The following is a 12,937-nucleotide window of genomic DNA, read 5'->3' on the forward strand; positions in this document are numbered from 1 at the left end:
ATATGACACCCAATATGAAATATTAAGGCTAGGACCCAACAAACTATTTTATAACTTAAAAGAGGGATGCCGTAATCCAAGCTATAAAATATTTGAAGGTAGGTGAATGACGATTCACCAATTTCCACCATGAAAAATGAAATAATTTATTAGGTTTTAATTGGATTTGAAAGTCCTAGATCTTTAAGATTCATTGAACTGTTCAAAGGCATGTTTCAATCTCGAGTGTGCCCTTCAGGTTTTGTGACTGGGATGCCGAGGATCACAAAACAAGGTGTGAATAACCATGCAAATATACTTGGTACCCTTAATATTTACCCCTTAATCAGTGTGTCGGTTAACCACACACGCTCCACCGATACTATGATAAATATTAAGTTACCCTTTGCCTACCTTGTTAAGTCTAGGTTAGTGTGTCGGTTAACCACACACGCTCCACTAACGACTTAAGCAAAGTGCAAAGTGTAATTTCATGGGTTAGCACCAAATTCACATTTTCCTAAGTAACTAAGATTGGGTATTAATAAGAGTTTAGTTACTTAGTATTTATCATTAATACTTTTAATGAAAGGAGAATTATAGTCCTTGTCCTACCCGTTCGGCTAACGACCCTCCACCAGTCAAGGAAGCGGTGGGTGAGAGTGGACACCCATTAAACTGCCATTTTATAGGCAGTAACCTTATACCCCCCTTATAGACCGGCTTCGTGAATGAGGCCTACTAACGGTAAGACTGACTTTACTCTTATACATATATATAAATATTATTAACTTATAATATTATAAAGTATAAGGGTTGAATTTTAACTTTTAAAATTCTAAGGGCTAACTTGGAATTAAAGTATTCATAAGTGAAAACTTTTCAAATTCCAAAACTTGAGGGCAAGTTTTGAAACTATTCAAAACTAATTAATTCCATAACTTATGAGTTTAAAGTAGTTTTAATTAAAAAAAAAAAAAAAAAAAAAAACTCTTCAAGTTCCATAACTTGAGGACAAGTTATGGAAGACTTTAAACTAATTAATAAACAAAAATAACTTTTTTTTATTGTAACTTATGGAACTAATTAAGGTTACACTTTTTTTTTAATTTAATGAAGAGACTCTTGAACCTCCATAACTTGAGGACAAGTTATGGAGTCATAAAACCATTTAATTAGAACTAGACTCTTCATTTTGTAACCTTTGCCAACTTTTATGAGTTTTATGATTCTTAAATGTGACTTTTCATATAACTTGAGGACAAGTTACAAAAACACACTTTGGAATCAACTCTTAGATTAAAATGGATTGAAAACAACTATTTCACACAACTTTTCTATTAATCTAAGAACCGCATAAGAACAAGAAAATTCAAATCATCAATCTTCAAGAAATTAGCATGAACATAGAAACTAATACAAATCTTGAAATTATGACAATTATCTTAGAAATTGGATTAGCATGAAATTACCACATCAAAAACAAGTCCAAAAACATCTTAGGGTAATGTTCCTAGTCCAATTCCAGCCAAAACAATCGAATATATGCATCCAACTCGATTTTTCAGCTACTTTTGCAAGTATAACAAGAAAACAAACCTGGCTCTGATACCACTGTTGGGTTATGAGCATTCTAACACTCCTAAGTGTACATGCAACCCTAAATACCTTGGATCTATGTTTTCTCTATTATACATACAATTATGAACATCCAAGGTATTATCCTAATCTAGCATACAAAATAATAAATATAACAAGATAGAATACATACCTCTTTGATGTAGAATGTCTTCATGAAGCTTGAGTGCCTAGTGCCCCAAGTGTGACACCTCAAATGGTTCACACAACACCAAATACACTTGGAATAACTTGAGAGAAACTTGAACACTCCTTGAAATCGTCTAGCCCTCACACTCACACATTAGTGCACGATTTCTTGAGCCATGGGATTCTTTTATATGGTGGCTGTTAGGGTTACACCATGTAACTCATAACTTTACCCATTCCTTATGCTCCATGGATTTTAACCTCCATGGAGTATCCATGGGTCAGCCCATGGACTTAGTCCAACATAAGGAATCTTGGATCACAAGCCCACATATATAAGAATGAATGATTTACACAATCAACCCATATATTTAATTAGTCTCCTTTTGATCACTTAATTAATTCCAAATTAATTCTTGATCAATACTAATTAAATAACCTTATTAATATATTAGAACTTATAATATATTAACCAACCTTAAGTGTTATTTCTCTCATTATAGTCTATCCAAATGCATGATGCCATGCAACCCAAATGGACCATGTCGGGTCGGGTCAAGTCTTACCAATTATATTTATGGACTTAAACATTAATCCAACAGGTTCAAGAGGTGGGAGGTCAAACTTCTTGAAGATGGTGGGGTATATATCCGCATCTATCTTGGCAAAGTCGCAGACAGTTTCCTTCAGAAAAGTGTTGGCCTTTTCAAGCGCAATCTTCATTTTGGGGTGCTTTTCTGATTTGTTTTGAAACACCTTGGCAATGATGAAGATTTCTTCCGGATTCATGCAAGGGAAGTCTGCCTGGGTGCGGACGTAGTCATGCTCCCTTCTCGTGAGGGTGTATTGGATGTAGTCAGCCTTCATGAACTTCCGGACTTTATAGTTCTTGACTGTGGATGGTCTATCGTTAGACCATATATTTTCAATGGAGGAGGCATGTTTAGCGTGAAAAAGACTAAGTCTCTCAAACTCCATTGGCAGTCTCTTGTGATCAGGAAGGCTGCGGTCGAATTGCTCAAATACTGTGAAGAATTTGGCATTTGGTGAAATTGGTACATCCCAGTAACCGTCCGAGGGGGGTTCAGCGTAGGTAAGGTAGGGTCGGTAGTCTTCATCCAGCAGCCTGCGGTGCGGATTGATCCAAGAATTTATCAAGGATTCATCCATCATGGTATCAAAACCGCATTCTCTCCAGATAAGCTCTGCAAGTTTGGCTGCCTTCCAGTCGTGTTTCCTTTGGGCGGTGGCAGGGGAGTCTGTTGAGCTTGGAGATGACATGTTCTCCGCAAGGTTTTTGAAGTGAGGAGGAGTCTCTGGCTTGTTGGGAGTGAACTCCTTTTGAGGTGAAGTATGAGGAGGTGGAGTATGTTGAGATGGTTGCGGTGAAGGCTGCGGTGTGGGAATTTTTTCTGTGATGATGGGAGGGCTCTGATGTTGAGAGATGGATTGCTCAGAGTGATGGACTTCTTCTTCTTCTTCTTCACTTCCCCCTCTTGAGGGATGCAACGGAGTAGCTTCCTCAAGCCATTGTTTAAGTCCATCAACCTTGGCATAGACTTCTTGGAATTGAGCTTTGAGGGCTTCTGCCAATTGTTGATTGTTGGGAATGGAGGAGCTGAAGAGAAGCTTGTGGATTTCTTTTGTGAGCTGGAGGATCTCGGGACCATGGAAGTTGGAGGACAGGGATTTCTGCAGTCTGTTAATTGTGGCTTGAAGAACAGAGATAGTGAACTCATAAGCAGTATGAGTCTCATCTATCAATTTCTTAGAATGAGTGGCTTGATCCGCGATGGCCGCTTGGAGATCCGTTTTGATTGCGGTCACCTCAGTGATGAGGCGTTCCGCTGCAGCCATAAATTCCTTGTGGTCGGCCTTGCGGTTGTTGTCAAGGGACCGGATCCTCATCTCCACTTTGAGAGAAATTCTCTCTGCAGCCATGCGTTCCCTTGTTTCCAGACGTTCAATACGTTCGATCAGGGACTGTGGTCCTGGGGTGTCTTCTTGTTGCGGTTGTGTTGGCTTGACCGCAGCTAGGATCTGATCAACTTTGGCTTGTAAGCTCATGAACTCCTTCCTGGTGACAACATTCTTCTTCTTTTTCTTCTTTTCTTTTGGCTTGGAAGTTGAATGTTGAGAACCGCTGGATTCCTCTTCCTCATCAAACATCATGAGATCATCATCAGAAGGGTTGGGCTTGTTGACTTCCTGTATGTCTTCATCATCAAGACCGAAGGTGGGAGCTGAACTGAGTTCGATTGCGGTTCCTTCGTCTTGTGATCCATGGACTGATGGAGTGGGAATTAGATTGGGAGTTGGAGTTACTCTGGAGGTACCTGCAGCTGCACCTGTTGCTTGAGCTTTACTGATCATTTCAGCCATTTCGTCCATCCAGTCTTGAACTTTGAGAATGGTGGCTACGGTATTGGCATTATTGATTGCGTTTGCCCAATACCGTGCCACGGACTGGATTTCCTGCTCCTTTTGTTGTTGCTGCTTGATCTGTTGTTCCTTGCGGGCTTGGAATGCCCTTCTGAAGGCAGCATATTTCTTTTTGTCTGACTCGGTTACAGGTGTGTACCGTAACCATGAGTCATTAGATTCTTCTCCGTCAAATCCTTGGAAACCCACCGAAGTGTCCTTCGGGTCCACGGATCCTTGCACGTTTGTGCTCACCGTGCCTAAACCACCTGCTGCGGATGTAAGCAGAGTAGGATTTCCTGAGCTTCCTCGGTCTCCTTGACCCGTGGTCAAGTGTGGCCTCGGCTCAGTTCTGGCATGGGCGGAAGAAGTGCCCTGCGGTTGGGAAGGTGTTTGCAGTGTTTGGGTGACGTTCAAAAGGATGGAGTGCAACTCCTCGGGTGAAAAGAAATGCAATCGGGAAGCCCTGGAGACCTTAGGGTGTGCACCAGTATCATCCCCTTGGGAGTGAACTGGGGGGAGTCTCCACGATGTTGTGAATCAGACTCACTTTCTGAGTCTGATTGTAAAATGATTGTGGTGTTGAATGGGTCTGCGGCCACCCCAAGGACTACTGGAGCCTTTTGAGAGGCTTCAGTATAGGTCCGGTCACGCATTTGGCCAGGGGAATCGGTTTTTCTTTTCTTAATGATAGCAATTGGTTGCCTATCCTCATCAGAATTACTACTAGAAGAGATTGTGGGAGGTGTGATTTTACGTTTCTTGGTGGGTGCGGTTCGTTTAGAAGCATCCTTCTTAGGTGTTCTTTGTTTCTTGTTGGTGGCCAATTGCTTTCTTTTTTAAGAAAGATTGGAGAGTGTGGTGATAGAAGGGACTGCGGTACCTTCAGGGTTAACAATTGCGGATAGTTGTGGAAGAGGCGGGGTAGGAGGGTATGGGGCAATACCTTCCGTAGCCTCAATGTGGTCTGAGATATCAGCAGTCTCAAGACCAAGTGTTGTAAGAATGTGGGTAGGGAGTCTGCGGATAGGTCCAAAAACAGTTTGATTGGAAGAGGGATTGTACCTTTTGAGATCCTTAGTGAAAAAGAAGTTGATGTCACTACCCATATCGATTCCAGCATCTGCATGAAGGTCTGAGATGCAGAGTGACCAGAACCTTGCAAATGTGAGCTCGGTTGGGTTCTCCCTTGGGCTTTCTTTGGGAATGTATTGAAGGAAATTGTCCCATAGGATCTGCCCGTAGTTTACGTCGTGTCCGGTGAATATGCTCCACACCAATTCCAATAGCTTGAGTCCCATGTTGTCTATGCCTGCGGTTCTGCCGGATAGACAGCGGATGACAAAATGGCACACAAACTGCCAAACCGTAGGCAATTGGTTTTTCTTGAACTCACCAATTCCTCGAATTGGTTTTTGATACCCCATTTGGTAAAGGGCAGAGGTAACATCCGCCATGGAAGGAGAAAAGATCTTGATGGATGGATGAACCAGAAGGTTTATGGCAGTGAGAAACTTTTCTTTGGACAGGATGACCAAAGAATCGTTAATGAGGTTGAGGTGAACTTCTTGAGGGTTTTCGATTGGGCGGTAAGCAGAAAATGCACATTTGAAGAGGGTAGAAACTGGAACAACATCTGTAAATGCGTCGAAGGGACCAAAGAGTGGATGGTTCTTCAGAAATTTGATCATAAGCTTGGTTGGAGCATTGTATGAAGAATGATCTTCAAACACTGCTCGGAAATTGCCTGACGCGATTGTTGGAGAGTCGGAACCAGTGGGATTCATCGAGCCTGAAGCTTTGGATTGTTTCTTTGATGCACCTGATTTCACCATTGTTGGAGTTTGAGAGATAAAACAGAAAACAGAGTTCTTGAAGGTTTTTTGAGAGGGAATGATCGATGTTCAGAAAGCGTAAAGTGAATTTGGGGAAGAAGATGGGTTTATAAAGGGTTGAAAGATTTTAACCCTAGGTAAAAGGTAAAGATAAGGTAAAAACGTCGTTTGGTATTTGGGGGGAATCTTTGAATTTGAGATTAAATCTCAGCCACAAATAATTAAAACGGTTTAAAAAGATTTGGGAGATTTACTAAAAGAGGGCTGCATTTAATGAAAAGTCAGACATCTATCAATGTGTCAGGTAATCGTGGGGTGAGGGGAAAGGAAGTTGTAACGGATGGGACGTGCTGGAGAGAGGAAAAGACAGATTAAGGATGAGTTTATTGAAACACGTTCTTTTTGTCATCATCCCTAAAATAGGTCTGACTCAAGGTTTATTCAGAAAGAGAATGAGACAGTTTCGCAAGGGAATGTTTTTTTTTATTTAATGTTCTTATTTAATGAAGGATCATTAAATAGCACACAAAGGTTCAAGCGTTGATGAAACAGTTGAGAAATTATCACAATGATCGCGGATGGAAACTTTATTGCGGTTGGGAACGTCATCGCGGATGAAAATTTCATTGCGGTTGGGAACGTCATCGCAGATGGAAATTTCATTGCGGTTGGGAACGTCATCGCGGATGGACAAGGAAAAGACTGCAGTGAGGAACTGAGAAGAAACACTTGTACAAAGATTAGTAATAACAGACAATAAAGACCCATGAGAGATAAGTATGATATATGGTTGCGGTACCTAGACTGCGGTACCAAAACCATCTATCATAAGTAACTCTCAGTTAGAACCGCAACGGAGACCAAGGATGGTCTGCGGTAGCTAACAACTCAAAAAGAATTGCGGGTCTGGATTCATCATTCCTAACATTTGCAGGAAGGTGTTAAGCTTTGTGGAGTCGAGCGCTTTTGTGAACACATCAGCAATCTCTTCATGAGAAGGGACAAAGATGAGTTCAATGTTACCTTTCAAGATGTGGTCTTTGATGAAATGATACCGTAGTTCAATATGCTTAGTCTTGGAGTGCTGAATTGGATTGTGAGAAATAGCAATAGCACTTTCAGAGTCACAATAGATCGGTATCCGCAACATTCTATACCCGTAGTCCATTAGTTGAGTTTTCATCCAAAGGACTTGAGAGCAACAGCTGGCCGCGGCCACATACTCAGCTTCTGCAGTAGAAAGAGAAACACAACTTTGTTTCCTTGAAGACCAGCTGACAAGTCTTCCACCCAAAAATTGACATCCTCCTGAAGTACTTTTACGGTCTAATCTGCATCCGGCATGATCCGCATCTGTGAAAGCTTGCAGGCTGAAGTCATTGCCTGCGGGGTACCATAGACCAAGAGATTTGCTTCCTTTCAGGTACCGTAGTATCTGTTTGGCTGCAGTCATATGTGACACTTTTGGGTCCGCCTGATATCTTGCACATACACCAGTTGCAAAGACAATGTCTGGCCTGCTTGCGGTGAGGTACATCAAAGAACCAATGATACCTTGATAAGTCTTGTGATCCACAGATTCGCCTGCGGGATCAGCAGAGATCTTATAACCGAATGCCATGGGGACCTTAGCAGAAGAACAGTTGTCCATGGAATATTTTTTTAAAAGTTCAGTGGTGTATTTCTCTTGATGAATGAATATCCCTTGCGGAATTTGTTTCACTTGAAGTCCTAGAAAGAAATTGATCTCTCTATTCATGCTCATTTTGAACTTATTGGTCATGAGCTTAGCAAATTCATCCACCATGCCTTGATCAGTCGAACCGAAGATGATATCATCCACATATATTTGTAAAAGCATAAGGTGGTCATCATTTGCTTTTCTAAATAACGTGGGGTCAATTACTCCTCTCTTGTACCCGGATGAGACGAGGAATTCAGAAAGAGTCTCATACCATGCTCTTGGGGCTTGCTTCAGACCGTAGACTGCTTTTTCAAGCTTGTAGCAGTGGTCTGGGAATTCAACATTTTCAAAACCTGTAGGTTGCTGAAGATAAACCTCTTCTTTTAGTTCCCCATTGAGAAAGGCACTCTTAACGTCCATTTGGTGTACCTTGACGTTCTTGTGGGCTGCGTATGCAAGGAAGATCCGGATAGCTTCCATGCGTGCTACCGGAGCATACGTTTCATCGTAGTCAATGCCTTCAAGTTGACTATACCCCTTTGCAACTAGCCTTGCCTTGTTTCTGACTACCACACCAGATTCATCCAGCTTGTTTTTGAACACCTATCTAGTGCCAACAATGGAGTGACCACGTGGCTTCGGAACGAGCTGCCAAACTTTGTTTCTTTGAAATTCTTCTAGCTCTTCTTGCATTGCAGCTATCCAGTCAGGTTCAAGCAATGCTTCTTTGATCGTTCTGGGCTCTACCGAGGACATGAATGTTGCGTAGTGGCAGTGGTTAGATAGGTCCTGGGAAGATCGAGTTTGGATGCCTGCGGATGGGTTGCCGATGATTTGACCTGGTGGGTGGTCCTTCGTCCATACATGTAGACGGGGCTGCAGATGATCAGCGGCTGCGGTAGAGGGAATATCTTGACTATCAGAAGAATCTGCGGTTGGAGATGGCAGTTCCCCCTGGATTTGAGAACATCCTGCTGAGTCATCTTGGTTTGTTGGAACGAGAGTGGAGTTTTATTGAACAGTTGGGAGAGGTTCCTCCTGGATTGCTGATGGGAGTTCCTCTGGAACCTGAGAAGGTTCCCCCTGGACTGCTGATGGGAGTTCCTCTGGAACCTAAGAAGGTTCCCCTGGACTGTGGATGGGAGAGTGATAATCCTTGGATCGGTTCTAGTGTCAATGTTTTCTATGATTTCATCATCCGAATCCGAAGATACGTTTGATGGTAATGCTTCTCTGCGGGTGGGACTTTGAACAGCATCAGGTACTGGAACCTCGACGGTTGTTGCTTGATCCGGAGTAGAGCTTTCCCCCTCAATCGGAGAGGTGAAAGTATTGAGAGATGCTACTTCAGATAGAGGTGGTCCAAAAACATTAGCGTATTGTTGTTGAGCTGCGGGTGACACAAGAACCTCGGATAGTTTCGCCGTTTCAACAGGGTCGAAAAGATCGTCATAATTGAATTCAACTAGATTTAAGGGACCTGAAGAGGCAGGAATATTGCTTTCCATGATTTCAGTGGTTTCAGTGGATGGAGGGGCGTTGCGGATGTGAGAATCATCAAATTTCACATCGAAGCTTTCAATGATCAGCCTTGTACGCCTGATGAGCACTCGATAAGCAACCTTGTTAGTGGAATAACCAAGGAATATGCCTTCATCAGACTTCGGTGCAAACTTGTTGAGCTGATCTCTGTTGTTGATCACGAAACATCTACACCCAAAAATATGAAAGAAGCGAACATTTGGCTTGCGGTTGTTAAGGCCCTCATATGGTGTTTTATTGAGGCGTTTGCACACAATGCTTCGGTTTTGGACAAAGCATGCGGTTGCTACAGCTTCAGCCCAGAAGTAGAGAGGAAGATGGGCGAAGTTAAGCATGGATCTGGCTGCTTCTACTAGTGTGCGGTTCCTTCTTTCAACTACTCCATTTTGTTGCGGTGTATATGGGGCTGAGAAGTTGTGAGTGATGCCCTTTGACACCAAGAAACTGTTGAGAAGATGATTAGTGAACTCAGTGCCATTATCACTGCGGATGCGTCTAACTGGAAGCTTGATCTGAAGTTCGATTTCTTTGATGAAGTTGATGAAAATCTGCGGTGTCTCTGATTTGAGTCTGAGGAAGAAGACCCATATGAAGCGTGTAAAGTCATCAACAATAACCAGTATGTATTTCTTGTGGTGGAGACTGGCTACGGTTGATGGACCGCAGAGATCAATGTGCAATAGCTCCAGTGGTTCAGAAATAGAAGAGTCCATTATCAGAGGGTGACTTGCTTTGGATTGTTTACCACATTCATAAGCCGGACAGAGAGTATCGTTGCTGAATTTGAGAATAGGGAGACTGCGGACTAGTTCTCCGGTGACTAGATTGTTGATGTACCTGAAGTTGAGATGAGCTAGCTTGCGGTACCATAGCCAGCTGACTTCAGATATAGCTTTGGATAGGAAACACAACTGCGGTCTACCAATGATCAGAGAGACATCCAAAGGGTACATGGTACCTTCGGATCGGGATTTGATCAGGCATGTGTTCCTGTCACTTGTCATTACGTAGCAAAATTGATCATCAAATTTAACACGATGTCCTGCTTTACATAGTTGGCCAACACTGATGAGATTGTGTTTGAGGCTTTCTACATAAGCAACCTTCTGAATGGAAAAGTTCCCCGTAGTGAGAACACCGTAACCGCGGATGACACCATTCGCATTGTTGCCGAATGTGACATTTCCACCATTGCATATTGGCCTGAAATCCCGAAGGTACTCTAACCTTCCGGTCATGTGCAAGGAGCAGGCACTGTCAATTAACCACTCATCTTCTTGTTCCTCCTTGCACAAAGCCTGAGAATTACATGGTTAGTTTAGGCATCCAAACTAGTTTGGAGCCTGGGACTACTGATGCGTTTCTGAATGATGCATGGACTAAGGTTGCAGGGACAGGTCTCTTGTCAACTTTTGATCCTAGTCCTGGGTGTTTGAGCAGATTTGGAGTGTTGTGAGTTTTTGAAAAAGTACGAGGTTTCTGACTCCGATTGGATTTGACATAAGATAAATCCTTCTGACAACTACACTGACATTTACAAAAGGAGGTTTTGTTTTTTGATCTGACACTATGTTTGGTCAGCGGTTTAAAGGATGAATTGGACTTGTTACCGGTCCAAGGTGGGTAATTCCTGACATGAGTGTTCTTGGGTTTTGAATAAGTGCATTTTTGAAAAGATTTTGCACGTGTAGATCTCTCAGTTCTTTTTGGTAAAGTTGGTAGAATGCCTTTCCACCTTTTGAAATTCTGATGTGACTTTAAAAGTGTTGGAATGGGTAAGATACCCTTCCATTTTGGATCGTCCAAGGAATACACTTGAAAGCCATTGTTTTGAAAAGACTTTACACTCTTTTGATTTTTGTTAGAGGAACTAGGAATGACTGATTAAGCTTGACATTCCTTATTGTTTGTTTTCTTGGTAGGAGAGTTTCTTGACATGTAGTGTGAGAAGACAAATTTTTCTGGACTCTTGGACTTTGGAATTTTGACATGCTTCTTAATTTTTGAAAAAATTTGTCTGTTTGTGCCTCGAGATCTAATTTCCTCTTTGAAGGTCTTTTTGGCCAAGGATTTTGGTGAACCGCAGTCATTGTTGTTCAACTGCGGTTTCTTGGAATTCTTAGAATGATTGTGAAAACGTGGGCTTGAGTCATCTGAACTTGAAGATTCTGGGATCTGAGAGCATTGTCCCACTTCAAAGTTCTCTATAGGTAATTCATGATGAATCGCCTGAAGAGTCACAGTTCCTTTTGCTGAGGACTGCGGTAGTGATGTTTTAACTACTGCAGAGTATGTCTGAGTTGACACTGCAGTGGGACTTTTGTGGAACTTTTGGCTACAGTGTGATTCACTGCGGTCTGAGGACAGCGGTGGAAAGTCTTTTGAGACTTCGGGACCTTCAATGACAATTTCTTCATCAACTACGGATGATGTTTGAGAATTTGGGTAGATGGTGCCACAGATAGGTATTAGATCACATGTGTGACCCGAAACTTCAGGCACAATTTCCTCAGTGACACAATTATTGCTTAGAGTATGCAGTCTACCGAAGTGAGTTTTGATATCTTCGTGAAAGGTCTTGTCATTGACTGGGAAATGAAATTCTCGGTCAGGAGGGACATACAGTCTGTCTTTGTTGAACCGGGGTGAGGAATCCATTGCGGTAGGATATCCATTTGACCAACCCCAATTGTATGTATTGTCCACGGTTCCATTGTTCACCAAATTTTCAATAGCTTCACTTTCATTAAACAATTTTTCAATTAAGAGATTTAAGCGTACAATTTCGCTCTGAGCTAAATCTCTCTGGTTCAAAGCTATCTCTAATTGGGTTTCACTTAACATTTTTGCATCTTTTTCTAACTCTAGGTCCTTCTCTAACATAGCCATCTTAAGTCTCTTGTTATCCAGTCGTCCTCTTACGTGGAACATCTTTTGGGACGCAATGTTCTTCTCATCTAAGGCTTTGTTATAGTCTGTAAGGACGGCAGCACACGTGTCATTAAGATCATCTATGTAGGGTTGACAGTCATGCATGCTATAATTTAGAGTTTGGATCATGAGTTTTACCTGTTCGACGATGCTTAGAGTTCCATCCTTTGCCATGTAGCAGTAGTTCTTGTTCAGCATTGTAGACCCATCATCATCCGCAGTGGCCAGCATGCAAATTTTCCCTTTTCCTTTGACATTGCTGATGGCTTCATCTTCGTCTCCGGATGACCAAACTTGATGGTCTCTTTTGACATGGGCCACGTATGCCCTTGCTTTTTCTTTATCTTCCAACTCTTGAGCCATTCTAAGGTAGAATGCTCTGTCTTTCACTACATTGGCCTTACAATCTCTTGCAAAGTGATTCTCTTTGTTGCATTTGTGACAAATTACAACATCAGTCTTGGCTTCTGAAGGAATACCGGAGTCAATGGTTTGAGGAGACTGTGGTACCTCCTTTGGTTGATTATTTTGAGATTGCGGTGGTGGATGAGAACTTTTGGGATATCGAGAATGGTTATTCTGGGAACCGAAGTTACGGTTGAATGGAGGTTTGTTGAACTGTTGATTCTTGCGGAAGGAAGGAGGTGGTAGACGGTTGAACTGTTGGCTAACCAGAGCAATAGCCTTCTGAAATTCTTCTTCATCATCATACTCTGAATCAGCTTCGTATGACTGCGGTGGAGTGTCATACGTGGAAGAGTAAGGTGACTGCGGTGGA

Source organism: Lactuca virosa, chromosome 3 (assembly GCF_052849685.1).
Source record: "Lactuca virosa cultivar CGN04683 chromosome 3, Lactuca_virosa_CGN04683_v6, whole genome shotgun sequence".
NCBI classification, from domain to species: Eukaryota; Viridiplantae; Streptophyta; class Magnoliopsida; order Asterales; family Asteraceae; genus Lactuca; species Lactuca virosa.